This window comes from Physella acuta, unplaced genomic scaffold (assembly GCF_028476545.2).
Source record: "Physella acuta isolate Inbredline_101_S28 unplaced genomic scaffold, ASM2847654v3 ptg002557l, whole genome shotgun sequence".
In the NCBI taxonomy this organism is placed as follows: domain Eukaryota; kingdom Metazoa; phylum Mollusca; class Gastropoda; family Physidae; genus Physella; species Physella acuta.
Genome location: NW_026734022.1, coordinates 1 through 15,619, shown reverse-complemented (window position 1 = coordinate 15,619; position 15,619 = coordinate 1). Strand labels below are relative to the sequence as shown.

The 15,619-nt window shown below is 39.8% G+C and overlaps 2 non-coding genes across 2 annotated transcripts; both read left to right on the top strand.

Moving 5' to 3' along the window:
* Nucleotides 1-327: 327 nt before the first annotated feature.
* Nucleotides 328-446, top strand: LOC131933579 (5S ribosomal RNA). The gene has a single exon (XR_009385068.1). It is a non-coding gene; the product is annotated as a 5S ribosomal RNA (ribosomal RNA).
* An 8,162-nt stretch (nucleotides 447-8,608) lies between these two features.
* On the top strand, nucleotides 8,609-8,727 carry LOC131933578 (5S ribosomal RNA). The gene has a single exon (XR_009385067.1). It is a non-coding gene; the product is annotated as a 5S ribosomal RNA (ribosomal RNA).
* Nucleotides 8,728-15,619: the final 6,892 nt, after the last annotated feature.

Genomic DNA, 15,619 nt, shown 5'->3' with positions numbered 1-15,619 from the left:
GGTTTTCTGATTTTAGTCAAGGAAAATGGGGAAAATGTATTTATTTTGTATTTTACAACGCGCGATGCTCGAAAATTAGTAGCTCAGGGAAGTCTACCGGTGGTTACCGCCTCAGGTTAAAAATAGCGACCAATGGCTGTAGAGGGAAAAAAAGGCACATAGTATTCGATATTAAAACAATGTTTCGCTTTTGTGGAGATTTAGGGCGTTTTTTATTATTGAAATAATATGAGGAAAGCAGTGAAATCATTATTGTAGCCAGAAAAGGACGAATAACTGCTGATTTCGTTTGAGTATATTTATAAGCCCCAATTTTCTCACACAGATGTCTACGGCCATACCACGTTGAAAATACCGGTTCTCGTCCGATCACCGCAGTCAAGCAACGTCGGGCGTGGTTAGTACTTAGATGGGTGACCGCTTGGGAACACCACGTGTTGTAGACTTTTTTTCATCTTTTGTCTTTTATTTTTTGCCCCACTGGACACCTATTCTTACCACCTGCACTCTTTCCTAAGTTCACCACATACCTGTGAACACTTTTGTAATATCGAAATATTTTTTGTTTGTTTCTTTTGTGCCTTCACGGTAGGCTACCTCGATCCTACCCACCCATGGAAACAAACCCCTTAAAAACCAACAAAGGAAAGATGACCACTCTGCCCAAATTAAATAAATAAACTAAGTAGGCTACAACCTAATAATTAGAAGTAACTCAGTAAGTTAAATAAGGGGTAGGTATGGAAAACATTCGTGTAGGGGTTACAACCACTCGAGCTAATTCGGAAACGTATGGGTGGCCCTAATAAGGGCCGGATGGGTAGAACAAATGGGTGGTCCTGGGTTGAGTTTAACCGCCGAAGCCGTACAGGGTGCGACCTTGACGTTTCAGAGCATAGACGACATCCATAGCAGTGACGGTCTTCCTCTTGGCGTGCTCAGTGTAGGTGACGGCATCACGGATGACATTTTCAAGGAACACCTTGAGGACACCTCTGGTTTCTTCGTAGATCAGACCAGAGATACGTTTGACACCACCTCTGCGAGCAAGACGACGGATGGCTGGCTTGGTGATACCTTGGATGTTATCACGCAACACCTTCCTGTGACGCTTGGCGCCTCCTTTGCCGAGTCCCTTACCACCTTTGCCTCGGCCAGACATATTGAATTTTTCTTCTTTGTTGATGAAGGAGTGTTCGAAAAACGCCGTCTGCAGAGAAACTCGCTCCTTATATACGGTCCTGGGCTCGAGTTCGTTCAATATGGCGGACACCGCCCAACCAAAAGCGGTCGGCGAATGAGCCAGCCAATGAAAAAGCAGCTTGCCGTGTCGACTGGAATGTTGCTGGCTTGTCGGCTAACGGTGTCGTTTTCAAAGTCATTTTTTCACCTATTCTGCTATGCGACCCTTGGATAAAAAATAAAGAGTTTCATTGCCCACACGTGTAGGCATAGAAAAGATCCACGTTTGTCATGTTAAAATATGATATTAGACGTTATTTTCACCGTTTTGTGCGAATAAAACTGAAATATTTCCCTACACCTAATTATGCGAGTACGAGCGAGCTCATTATGCGAGTACGAGAGAATCTCGAACGCTGATTGGTCGAGTACGAACGAAATAATATTCTCGTACTCCGCTCCGTACTCGCAGTGGTTTGTTTACATCGTGAAACGAATAGGTTAGTTAGGCTTCTAATAATTAAATAATCTATGGCGTGTAGTCGTTAAGAATAATTTCTGCTCTCCGATTAAGATCTAGATATCTAGCTCTAACCCTAAAGGGTTTTTCTTTTTTTTTTTTTTATATATATATTTTAAAAAGCAATGGATAGGGTGGTGGGTGGGTGAAAGAAAAATATAAAATTTATTCTCTCCTTTCTTCACATTTGAGATAAATAAAACAATATCAACAGCATGCATACACGAATTCAAATAGCAATGTGATGTGTGAGTTGAATTAAAGAGATAAATGAATAGAACCTATCTCCCGCATCCCCCAGAATAATACTAATAGATGTAGTAGTAGTAGTAGTAGTAGAGTGGCAGACATGGGCAGGGGGTGTAGTGGGTGGGTGGGTGGAAACTCGTGAGGTGGGGGACCTTCACTGCTAATCTGAACGTTGTCAGGTGGTCCTAAAAAGGACCTTGGTTGAGGACAGGGGGTGGTGGTTTGGGCTTAAAAGAAACCTCTTAAGCACGCTCACCACGGATACGTCTGGCTAGCTGGATGTCCTTGGGCATGATGGTGACACGCTTGGCGTGGATGGCGCACAGGTTGGTGTCTTCAAACAGACCGACGAGGTAAGCCTCGCTAGCCTCCTGCAGGGCCATGACAGCGGAGCTCTGGAAGCGAAGGTCAGTCTTGAAGTCCTGGGCGATTTCTCTGACCAGGCGCTGGAATGGCAGCTTGCGAATGAGCAGCTCAGTGCTCTTCTGGTAACGACGGATTTCTCTCAGGGCGACGGTTCCAGGCCTGTAACGATGGGGCTTCTTAACACCGCCGGTGGCTGGTGCTGACTTTCTGGCGGCTTTGGTGGCCAGCTGTTTACGTGGGGCTTTGCCTCCAGTAGATTTTCGGGCGGTTTGTTTGGTACGAGCCATCTTTTTTTTTTTGAATGATCTTAACTGACTGTTAAGGAAATGCGGCAGCTCAGCGCTGCTGGCCCTTTTATAACCGTCCGCCAAACCCTTAGCGCAACGAAGCTCTCCCATTGGACGAGTACGAGTTTAACGACGCTGATTGGCCAGTAGCAGCCACACAACGTTGAGACAGCGTCGACATAGCAGATTATTTTTAGACACGGTATCCAGCCGAGCGATCTATTAATAGCAGACAGGGCCGATAACACAAAATATTCTTCGTTCAAATGAAATCCTTGGTTGTGCCGCTTGTCAATGGAATCCGGTGTGTTTGCTTCTGTCGTCTTCAATGAATTATGAATGTGTGTGTGAGTGATTAGAAAAGAACCCAACATAGACTGCCTGAAACAATTTAGATCTAGACCTAGTCTATAGACCTAGGTAGATATTCTGACCCGATTCGACCGCCCGATCGGCGGTATTTACACAGTGTGTAAATAAATGAGGGGGAAGGATTAATAAAAACATATTTGGTTTTAAAAAGAAGAAGATATAAAATAAAAAGGGTAGACTAGCGGTAGGTTAAAGAATAGAATTTTAAAATAACGACCACCCTTATTTGTTGTAGACAGGGGTTAAACGGAGCACATTTAAAGAAAAATAGATTCTATTTTCATTTGTATCTATGAACGAATACCCCTAAAATATGTCCAGTTACTACTATTAATATGACCGCCCCCTCCCTGTTCTGCTCGTGTAAACCAGTGTAAGTATTATACATCTATAATAATGATCTCATACTGCTAGTGATTGACATGTTGATACGTTATTAATAAAGTTTGAAACAAGTAGGGTAGGGTAGGGTAGGGTAGGAAAACTCGATTTTTGTTCATTGACACACAACGAAAGCTAATTGGGTAAACTTTGGTTGTCCTGAAAAGGACAGTAGTAGGCTAGGTGGACAGTGGGCAGCAGGGTGACACTGTTTAGCTCTTGCCACCGGGTGTCTTCTGTGACTTCTTGGGCAGAAGCACGGCCTGGATGTTGGGGAGGACACCACCCTGGGCGATGGTGACACCCGACAAAAGTTTGTTCAACTCTTCGTCGTTACGGATGGCCAGCTGGAGGTGACGAGGAATGATTCTTGTCTTCTTGTTGTCTCTGGCAGCGTTGCCGGCCAACTCGAGCACTTCAGCGGCCAAATACTCGAGGACGGCGGCTAGGTAGACTGGGGCACCAGCACCGACACGCTCAGCATAGTTTCCTTTCCTCAACAGACGATGAATACGTCCGACTGGGAATTGAAGGCCTGCCCTGGAGGAGCGAGACTTGGACTTTCCCTTGACTTTACCGCCTTTACCACGTCCGGACATTGTGAGTTGGTTAGGAGCGAGAAGAAATACAGCGACTAACAGCGATACGGCTGCAGGCGATGAATGAAGACTTAACGGCGAGATCGGCCCTTTTATACGAAACGGCGAGGAAATCCGTTCGTCACCAAGCGAGCGTTCTGATTGGCTGCGCAGCGGCTTGGCGTTCGTACTCGTACTCGTACTCTCCAAATTTCCTCGCCGTTTCATATAAAAGGGCGGCCGGCGGTCGGTTCGCCTCATTTCTGTTCAAGCCATTGAAAAGAAAACAACATGCCACCTAAAGTTTCTTCCAAGGGAGCCAAGAAGGCCGGTAAGGCTAAAGCCGTACGCACCGGTGACAAGAAAAAGAAGAGGAGGAGAAAGGAAAGCTACAGCATCTACATTTACAAAGTCTTGAAGCAGGTGCACCCTGACACTGGCATTTCCTCCAAGGCCATGTCCATCATGAACTCCTTCGTCAACGACATCTTTGAGCGCATTTCAGCTGAAGCCAGCCGTCTTGCCCACTACAACAAGCGCAGCACCATCACCTCCAGGGAGATCCAGACCGCTGTCCGTCTCCTCCTGCCCGGTGAGCTGGCCAAACACGCCGTCAGTGAAGGCACCAAGGCTGTCACCAAGTACACCACCAGCAAATAAACACAACAGCAAACAACCACCTGGCTTGCTTGTTGTGGCTCTACTACTCGGCCCTTTTCAGGGCCTCCACCCATTCCCAATTAGCTCGGTTTGGTTTACATTGAACGAGTTTTCCCTCCCTCCCTCAGTCCACCCACCCACTCTGTGTAGCTGCCATGTTACAGTTTTTTTTTTTTGTTTAGTCATTCTTTTCTTTAATAAGTAGAGATAGATATACATACATACATAGGCCTACATAGTAATATGCCTATCCCAACAACTGCACACACTATTCTCTTAACACATTTCATGCTAATTCTATCCTTTAAACTAGACATAAAAAGGCCACATACTTATTACTGGGTGGCTCCTTTTTTTTAAAAACACTATTTCATTCTGCATCTCACACAGGGCATCAGCACACCTCTATGCATATCATTTATTGTGTGTTGTTTGGCATAGATCCAAGGGATGAATGGGATTTAATAGTTTTAATTCAGATTATAAGGCTGGCTGTTGTAATAGGAATTATTAGCCAACACTTTGATTCTTATCACCAGTGCTAACTGCCATTTTCATTACAATACATCCATTCTGGTGGGTTGGTTTTTTTCTGTCTTCATTATATATGTTGAACATAACTGTGTGAGTGTGGCTTTTGGTGTTTTTATTATTTTTGTTTTTCTTTCATTAAAGCTACCATGTCAGATTGCTAAGGCATGCATCTGCCACCATTTGTTCACTGATATACTTTTTTCCTACTACCATCATATCATATGATTCTTTTGGTTTTGTCTTTTGCTAGGCCTGGCTTGAAAATGAGTTGGTTACACTTCTGCACAACATACATTCTCTTTAACAAGACAAAACAACAATTAAATACTCTGAACTTTTTTTTTTTATTATCATATATATACTTTTTTTTTTTTCAAAATACAGAAAATAAAAAATAACATGAGCTCAAGTACACAGCTTTCAAGAAGTTCATGGTTTTCTTTGCCAGCCTGCACAATGATTTCAGCACAGATTAAATTTAAACAATCAAAAGGAGGTTGATCTCTTACCGGCTGACGAGAAAGTTTGCGCAGAAGCATCATTTCTTAAGCCCCTGGTCAGTTGGAGTTGTAAAATGATGAGGTTTTCTTAACATTTGCCCTGGGGCATACATTTATGGTCCTGGTACTAGTTCTATACTGACAAGGATTCTTTCAAAGCAACTTGAGCCCAAAGGGAAGTATTTATATGCCTGCAACATAGCTGTGATTAATAAAGAATGAATTTCAATGCAAAAAATAATAATTTGAATCCCTGCAAGCTCCTTTCACATAAACCAGAGAGAAAAAAATGTATGCCAGTCTATAACATATACAATATAAATAAATTAGATTGAATATAAAGATTTTTTTTATTCCTCTCATTAGTTCAACCCTTCTCTTTTTATATAAACACCCAAGGCAGACGCTTGAGTAAATTAATATCCTTCCATATATTATAGAAGCATAAATAAATATGTGTAAAAAGTATTTCATATATGTATATATTTTTTTAAATATATATATATATATATATATATATATATTTTTATATATATATTTATTTATAATGTAAAAATATTGAATATATATACATAGACGAATATTGTATATATGTCTATATATACGTATGTATATATATGCATGTTTTGTGTATATATATATATATATATTTACATGTGTGTCTAAATGTATATTCATTGAATATATATTTGAATGTATATTCAAATATATATATTTGAGTGTAGACGAAAGACGCTCAAGTAAAATAATATCCTTCAGAATATTATAATTATAAGTTTTTTTCTTCTACCCCAGCAAACAGAAGGATATATATATACACACATATATATAATTTATATTTACAAATATATATTATATAAGAATTAATATATATATTCATAATACATATATATATATATATATATATATATATATATATATATATATATATATATAGTATATATATATATATATATATGTATAAATAAATAAGTTATATATATAGATATATTCATATATAATGTATTTATTATGTAAATATATGTATATATCAGTGTGCGTATATAAAGGTATGTATATATGTTCAAATATATTTATTTGTTTGTTCGGATACATATATATCTGTTGTGTGTATTAAATTGCGCTCTTCTGTCAGTTTTTTCATTTGACGACAGTCGGTTAAGGTACTGGCCCCAGCCTAAAGATATTAGTAGAGTCTTCATAATGTGATGCCATGGGCTAGCAAAAAATAAATGAAGAAAAATCACATAGCAGGACAAATTGACATTTTACATGCTTTCAAACTTAAACTGAAATCAGAAAATGATGTGAAATTCATCTTGTGTATATAGAAAAATAAGCATTGTGCCAAAATCCTAATCATTGGTATTAAAAATGACATCAGCTTAATTTAAAAACTGGAAATTGTTTTGCCCTGCCGGATGAGATACCGGTAGCAGACACAGGGTTCCAGGCTGATGAAAGAAAGCGGTATACTTAAAGACAAAAGAATACCCTGTGTTAAAGCGGAACCAGCTAAGATTAAAGCTTAAAGTAAAGGCCTGCCCTGTCGCAGAATGTTAAAGTGGCCGGTGAAAGATCCCCGCGCCAGGCTAAAAGCAAGCTGTACACTTATTACTTAACGAGGGCTTCTTCAGGTCTTGTCTGTAGGACAATTCAGTCACAATAACAGGCAGACCAGGCCAGCCCTGGATATAAGCTAATTCATTTTATGCGCTGCTTCGACAGTCAATGAATATGGAGCTGCGGTCAGACTTTCAAACAAACCGCCTGAGTATTTAAAATGGGAAACAATATTTATTAATATTATCACCAACTAGATCTAGATTATATAGGCTACAAGGAAACCCAGAACCAGACTGGAAAGAAGTAAATTTACTCCCACTAATGATGACTTATCACTAATACTAATAATTAAAAAAAATGTTTAAAAAAATTAATTGCTCAAACCTAATAATCATTACAATCAAGCATCAAGTCTGATAGCCAACATTGGACCTAAAATCTAGATCTATTAGTTTTTACTGAACTAAATCTTATGTTATTTACTAATAATTACTAATGCATTTAATTATTAATACCTAGGCACTCATTCCTACAGAATCTAGAAATTCTAGATCTAGACTCTAGAGAAATACTGGCGTCCCAGGCCAACCTAACCTTTTAAGCAACATCCTTAATTAGCATTTAATTAACCATGGATCGCCTGCCTTTTTTTTTTCACCGTGAAATTATTATTGTAATTTTTGAAACAGTATTTTGAATAGATCTACCCTCCTGTTTATATTATTTTAGTTAAGCTAGAGCGTTAGATCTAGAATTCTAGATCGTCGCCTAGTTGCGTGTTTTAAAATGAAGCCAGAATATTAATAGACTGAAAATAAATGTGCCAGTTGTCGTGGGAAAAGGTTAAAAGAATAATTAATAAATGAAAAGCATTGAACTATTTCTCAAACATTAAATTAGTAGACTTGTAGGCGGCTAGATCTAGATCTATGTGATGAGTTGGATTAAAATTGAATGAATTCGTGCAGAATGTTTCGGAAGGAGTGAGTGAGCGGGAGACCCAAAAAAGTTAAAGTATCGCCTTTCCGATAGATCATTTCACATGAAAGCGATAGTTAAAGGACAGGTCGGATGCAGGGGGCACCTGGTTTTCTGATTTTAGTCAAGGAAAATGGGGAAAATGTATTTATTTTGTATTTTACAACGCGCGATGCTCGAAAATTAGTAGCTCAGGGAAGTCTACCGGTGGTTACCGCCTCAGGTTAAAAATAGCGACCAATGGCTGTAGAGGGAAAAAAAGGCACATAGTATTCGATATTAAAACAATGTTTCGCTTTTGTGGAGATTTAGGGCGTTTTTTATTATTGAAATAATATGAGGAAAGCAGTGAAATCATTATTGTAGCCAGAAAAGGACGAATAACTGCTGATTTCGTTTGAGTATATTTATAAGCCCCAATTTTCTCACACAGATGTCTACGGCCATACCACGTTGAAAATACCGGTTCTCGTCCGATCACCGCAGTCAAGCAACGTCGGGCGTGGTTAGTACTTAGATGGGTGACCGCTTGGGAACACCACGTGTTGTAGACTTTTTTTCATCTTTTGTCTTTTATTTTTTGCCCCACTGGACACCTATTCTTACCACCTGCACTCTTTCCTAAGTTCACCACATACCTGTGAACACTTTTGTAATATCGAAATATTTTTTGTTTGTTTCTTTTGTGCCTTCACGGTAGGCTACCTCGATCCTACCCACCCATGGAAACAAACCCCTTAAAAACCAACAAAGGAAAGATGACCACTCTGCCCAAATTAAATAAATAAACTAAGTAGGCTACAACCTAATAATTAGAAGTAACTCAGTAAGTTAAATAAGGGGTAGGTATGGAAAACATTCGTGTAGGGGTTACAACCACTCGAGCTAATTCGGAAACGTATGGGTGGCCCTAATAAGGGCCGGATGGGTAGAACAAATGGGTGGTCCTGGGTTGAGTTTAACCGCCGAAGCCGTACAGGGTGCGACCTTGACGTTTCAGAGCATAGACGACATCCATAGCAGTGACGGTCTTCCTCTTGGCGTGCTCAGTGTAGGTGACGGCATCACGGATGACATTTTCAAGGAACACCTTGAGGACACCTCTGGTTTCTTCGTAGATCAGACCAGAGATACGTTTGACACCACCTCTGCGAGCAAGACGACGGATGGCTGGCTTGGTGATACCTTGGATGTTATCACGCAACACCTTCCTGTGACGCTTGGCGCCTCCTTTGCCGAGTCCCTTACCACCTTTGCCTCGGCCAGACATATTGAATTTTTCTTCTTTGTTGATGAAGGAGTGTTCGAAAAACGCCGTCTGCAGAGAAACTCGCTCCTTATATACGGTCCTGGGCTCGAGTTCGTTCAATATGGCGGACACCGCCCAACCAAAAGCGGTCGGCGAATGAGCCAGCCAATGAAAAAGCAGCTTGCCGTGTCGACTGGAATGTTGCTGGCTTGTCGGCTAACGGTGTCGTTTTCAAAGTCATTTTTTCACCTATTCTGCTATGCGACCCTTGGATAAAAAATAAAGAGTTTCATTGCCCACACGTGTAGGCATAGAAAAGATCCACGTTTGTCATGTTAAAATATGATATTAGACGTTATTTTCACCGTTTTGTGCGAATAAAACTGAAATATTTCCCTACACCTAATTATGCGAGTACGAGCGAGCTCATTATGCGAGTACGAGAGAATCTCGAACGCTGATTGGTCGAGTACGAACGAAATAATATTCTCGTACTCCGCTCCGTACTCGCAGTGGTTTGTTTACATCGTGAAACGAATAGGTTAGTTAGGCTTCTAATAATTAAATAATCTATGGCGTGTAGTCGTTAAGAATAATTTCTGCTCTCCGATTAAGATCTAGATATCTAGCTCTAACCCTAAAGGGTTTTTCTTTTTTTTTTTTTATATATATATTTTAAAAAGCAATGGATAGGGTGGTGGGTGGGTGAAAGAAAAATATAAAATTTATTCTCTCCTTTCTTCACATTTGAGATAAATAAAACAATATCAACAGCATGCATACACGAATTCAAATAGCAATGTGATGTGTGAGTTGAATTAAAGAGATAAATGAATAGAACCTATCTCCCGCATCCCCCAGAATAATACTAATAGATGTAGTAGTAGTAGTAGTAGTAGAGTGGCAGACATGGGCAGGGGGTGTAGTGGGTGGGTGGGTGGAAACTCGTGAGGTGGGGGACCTTCACTGCTAATCTGAACGTTGTCAGGTGGTCCTAAAAAGGACCTTGGTTGAGGACAGGGGGTGGTGGTTTGGGCTTAAAAGAAACCTCTTAAGCACGCTCACCACGGATACGTCTGGCTAGCTGGATGTCCTTGGGCATGATGGTGACACGCTTGGCGTGGATGGCGCACAGGTTGGTGTCTTCAAACAGACCGACGAGGTAAGCCTCGCTAGCCTCCTGCAGGGCCATGACAGCGGAGCTCTGGAAGCGAAGGTCAGTCTTGAAGTCCTGGGCGATTTCTCTGACCAGGCGCTGGAATGGCAGCTTGCGAATGAGCAGCTCAGTGCTCTTCTGGTAACGACGGATTTCTCTCAGGGGGCGACGGTTCCAGGCCTGTAACGATGGGGCTTCTTAACACCGCCGGTGGCTGGTGCTGACTTTCTGGCGGCTTTGGTGGCCAGCTGTTTACGTGGGGCTTTGCCTCCAGTAGATTTTCGGGCGGTTTGTTTGGTACGAGCCATCTTTTTTTTTTTGAATGATCTTAACTGACTGTTAAGGAAATGCGGCAGCTCAGCGCTGCTGGCCCTTTTATAACCGTCCGCCAAACCCTTAGCGCAACGAAGCTCTCCCATTGGACGAGTACGAGTTTAACGACGCTGATTGGCCAGTAGCAGCCACACAACGTTGAGACAGCGTCGACATAGCAGATTATTTTTAGACACGGTATCCAGCCGAGCGATCTATTAATAGCAGACAGGGCCGATAACACAAAATATTCTTCGTTCAAATGAAATCCTTGGTTGTGCCGCTTGTCAATGGAATCCGGTGTGTTTGCTTCTGTCGTCTTCAATGAATTATGAATGTGTGTGTGAGTGATTAGAAAAGAACCCAACATAGACTGCCTGAAACAATTTAGATCTAGACCTAGTCTATAGACCTAGGTAGATATTCTGACCCGATTCGACCGCCCGATCGGCGGTATTTACACAGTGTGTAAATAAATGAGGGGGAAGGATTAATAAAAACATATTTGGTTTTAAAAAGAAGAAGATATAAAATAAAAAGGGTAGACTAGCGGTAGGTTAAAGAATAGAATTTTAAAATAACGACCACCCTTATTTGTTGTAGACAGGGGTTAAACGGAGCACATTTAAAGAAAAATAGATTCTATTTTCATTTGTATCTATGAACGAATACCCCTAAAATATGTCCAGTTACTACTATTAATATGACCGCCCCCTCCCTGTTCTGCTCGTGTAAACCAGTGTAAGTATTATACATCTATAATAATGATCTCATACTGCTAGTGATTGACATGTTGATACGTTATTAATAAAGTTTGAAACAAGTAGGGTAGGGTAGGGTAGGGTAGGAAAACTCGATTTTTGTTCATTGACACACAACGAAAGCTAATTGGGTAAACTTTGGTTGTCCTGAAAAGGACAGTAGTAGGCTAGGTGGACAGTGGGCAGCAGGGTGACACTGTTTAGCTCTTGCCACCGGGTGTCTTCTGTGACTTCTTGGGCAGAAGCACGGCCTGGATGTTGGGGAGGACACCACCCTGGGCGATGGTGACACCCGACAAAAGTTTGTTCAACTCTTCGTCGTTACGGATGGCCAGCTGGAGGTGACGAGGAATGATTCTTGTCTTCTTGTTGTCTCTGGCAGCGTTGCCGGCCAACTCGAGCACTTCAGCGGCCAAATACTCGAGGACGGCGGCTAGGTAGACTGGGGCACCAGCACCGACACGCTCAGCATAGTTTCCTTTCCTCAACAGACGATGAATACGTCCGACTGGGAATTGAAGGCCTGCCCTGGAGGAGCGAGACTTGGACTTTCCCTTGACTTTACCGCCTTTACCACGTCCGGACATTGTGAGTTGGTTAGGAGCGAGAAGAAATACAGCGACTAACAGCGATACGGCTGCAGGCGATGAATGAAGACTTAACGGCGAGATCGGCCCTTTTATACGAAACGGCGAGGAAATCCGTTCGTCACCAAGCGAGCGTTCTGATTGGCTGCGCAGCGGCTTGGCGTTCGTACTCGTACTCGTACTCTCCAAATTTCCTCGCCGTTTCATATAAAAGGGCGGCCGGCGGTCGGTTCGTCAACGACATCTTTGAGCGCATTTCAGCTGAAGCCAGCCGTCTTGCCCACTACAACAAGCGCAGCACCATCACCTCCAGGGAGATCCAGACCGCTGTCCGTCTCCTCCTGCCCGGTGAGCTGGCCAAACACGCCGTCAGTGAAGGCACCAAGGCTGTCACCAAGTACACCACCAGCAAATAAACACAACAGCAAACAACCACCTGGCTTGCTTGTTGTGGCTCTACTACTCGGCCCTTTTCAGGGCCTCCACCCATTCCCAATTAGCTCGGTTTGGTTTACATTGAACGAGTTTTCCCTCCCTCCCTCATCCACCCACCCACTCTGTGTAGCTGCCATGTTACAGTTTTTTTTTTTTGTTTAGTCATTCTTTTCTTTAATAAGTAGAGATAGATATACATACATACATAGGCCTACATAGTAATATGCCTATCCCAACAACTGCACACACTATTCTCTTAACACATTTCATGCTAATTCTATCCTTTAAACTAGACATAAAAAGGCCACATACTTATTACTGGGTGGCTCCTTTTTTTTAAAAACACTATTTCATTCTGCATCTCACACAGGGCATCAGCACACCTCTATGCATATCATTTATTGTGTGTTGTTTGGCATAGATCCAAGGGATGAATGGGATTTAATAGTTTTAATTCAGATTATAAGGCTGGCTGTTGTAATAGGAATTATTAGCCAACACTTTGATTCTTATCACCAGTGCTAACTGCCATTTTCATTACAATACATCCATTCTGGTGGGTTGGTTTTTTTCTGTCTTCATTATATATGTTGAACATAACTGTGTGAGTGTGGCTTTTGGTGTTTTTATTATTTTTGTTTTTCTTTCATTAAAGCTACCATGTCAGATTGCTAAGGCATGCATCTGCCACCATTTGTTCACTGATATACTTTTTTCCTACTACCATCATATCATATGATTCTTTTGGTTTTGTCTTTTGCTAGGCCTGGCTTGAAAATGAGTTGGTTACACTTCTGCACAACATACATTCTCTTTAACAAGACAAAACAACAATTAAATACTCTGAACTTTTTTTTTTTATTATCATATATATACTTTTTTTTTTTTCAAAATACAGAAAATAAAAAATAACATGAGCTCAAGTACACAGCTTTCAAGAAGTTCATGGTTTTCTTTGCCAGCCTGCACAATGATTTCAGCACAGATTAAATTTAAACAATCAAAAGGAGGTTGATCTCTTACCGGCTGACGAGAAAGTTTGCGCAGAAGCATCATTTCTTAAGCCCCTGGTCAGTTGGAGTTGTAAAATGATGAGGTTTTCTTAACATTTGCCCTGGGGCATACATTTATGGTCCTGGTACTAGTTCTATACTGACAAGGATTCTTTCAAAGCAACTTGAGCCCAAAGGGAAGTATTTATATGCCTGCAACATAGCTGTGATTAATAAAGAATGAATTTCAATGCAAAAAATAATAATTTGAATCCCTGCAAGCTCCTTTCACATAAACCAGAGAGAAAAAAATGTATGCCAGTCTATAACATATACAATATAAATAAATTAGATTGAATATAAAGATTTTTTTTATTCCTCTCATTAGTTCAACCCTTCTCTTTTTATATAAACACCCAAGGCAGACGCTTGAGTAAATTAATATCCTTCCATATATTATAGAAGCATAAATAAATATGTGTAAAAAGTATTTCATATATGTATATATTTTTTTAAATATATATATATATATATATATATATATATTTTTATATATATATTTATTTATAATGTAAAAATATTGAATATATATACATAGACGAATATTGTATATATGTCTATATATACGTATGTATATATATGCATGTTTTGTGTATATATATATATATATATATTTACATGTGTGTCTAAATGTATATTCATTGAATATATATTTGAATGTATATTCAAATATATATATTTGAGTGTAGACGAAAGACGCTCAAGTAAAATAATATCCTTCAGAATATTATAATTATAAGTTTTTTTCTTCTACCCCAGCAAACAGAAGGATATATATATACACACATATATATAATTTATATTTACAAATATATATTATATAAGAATTAATATATATATTCATAATACATATATATATATATATATATATATATATATATATATATATATATATATATAGTATATATATATATATATATATGTATAAATAAATAAGTTATATATATAGATATATTCATATATAATGTATTTATTATGTAAATATATGTATATATCAGTGTGCGTATATAAAGGTATGTATATATGTTCAAATATATTTATTTGTTTGTTCGGATACATATATATCTGTTGTGTGTATTAAATTGCGCTCTTCTGTCAGTTTTTTCATTTGACGACAGTCGGTTAAGGTACTGGCCCCAGCCTAAAGATATTAGTAGAGTCTTCATAATGTGATGCCATGGGCTAGCAAAAAATAAATGAAGAAAAATCACATAGCAGGACAAATTGACATTTTACATGCTTTCAAACTTAAACTGAAATCAGAAAATGATGTGAAATTCATCTTGTGTATATAGAAAAATAAGCATTGTGCCAAAATCCTAATCATTGGTATTAAAAATGACATCAGCTTAATTTAAAAACTGGAAATTGTTTTGCCCTGCCGGATGAGATACCGGTAGCAGACACAGGGTTCCAGGCTGATGAAAGAAAGCGGTATACTTAAAGACAAAAGAATACCCTGTGTTAAAGCGGAACCAGCTAAGATTAAAGCTTAAAGTAAAGGCCTGCCCTGTCGCAGAATGTTAAAGTGGCCGGTGAAAGATCCCCGCGCCAGGCTAAAAGCAAGCTGTACACTTATTACTTAACGAGGGCTTCTTCAGGTCTTGTCTGTAGGACAATTCAGTCACAATAACAGGCAGACCAGGCCAGCCCTGGATATAAGCTAATTCATTTTATGCGCTGCTTCGACAGTCAATGAATATGGAGCTGCGGTCAGACTTTCAAACAAACCGCCTGAGTATTTAAAATGGGAAACAATATTTATTAATATTATCACCAACTAGATCTAGATTATATAGGCTACAAGGAAACCCAGAACCAGACTGGAAAGAAGTAAATTTACTCCCACTAATGATGACTTATCACTAATACTAATAATTAAAAAAAATGTTTA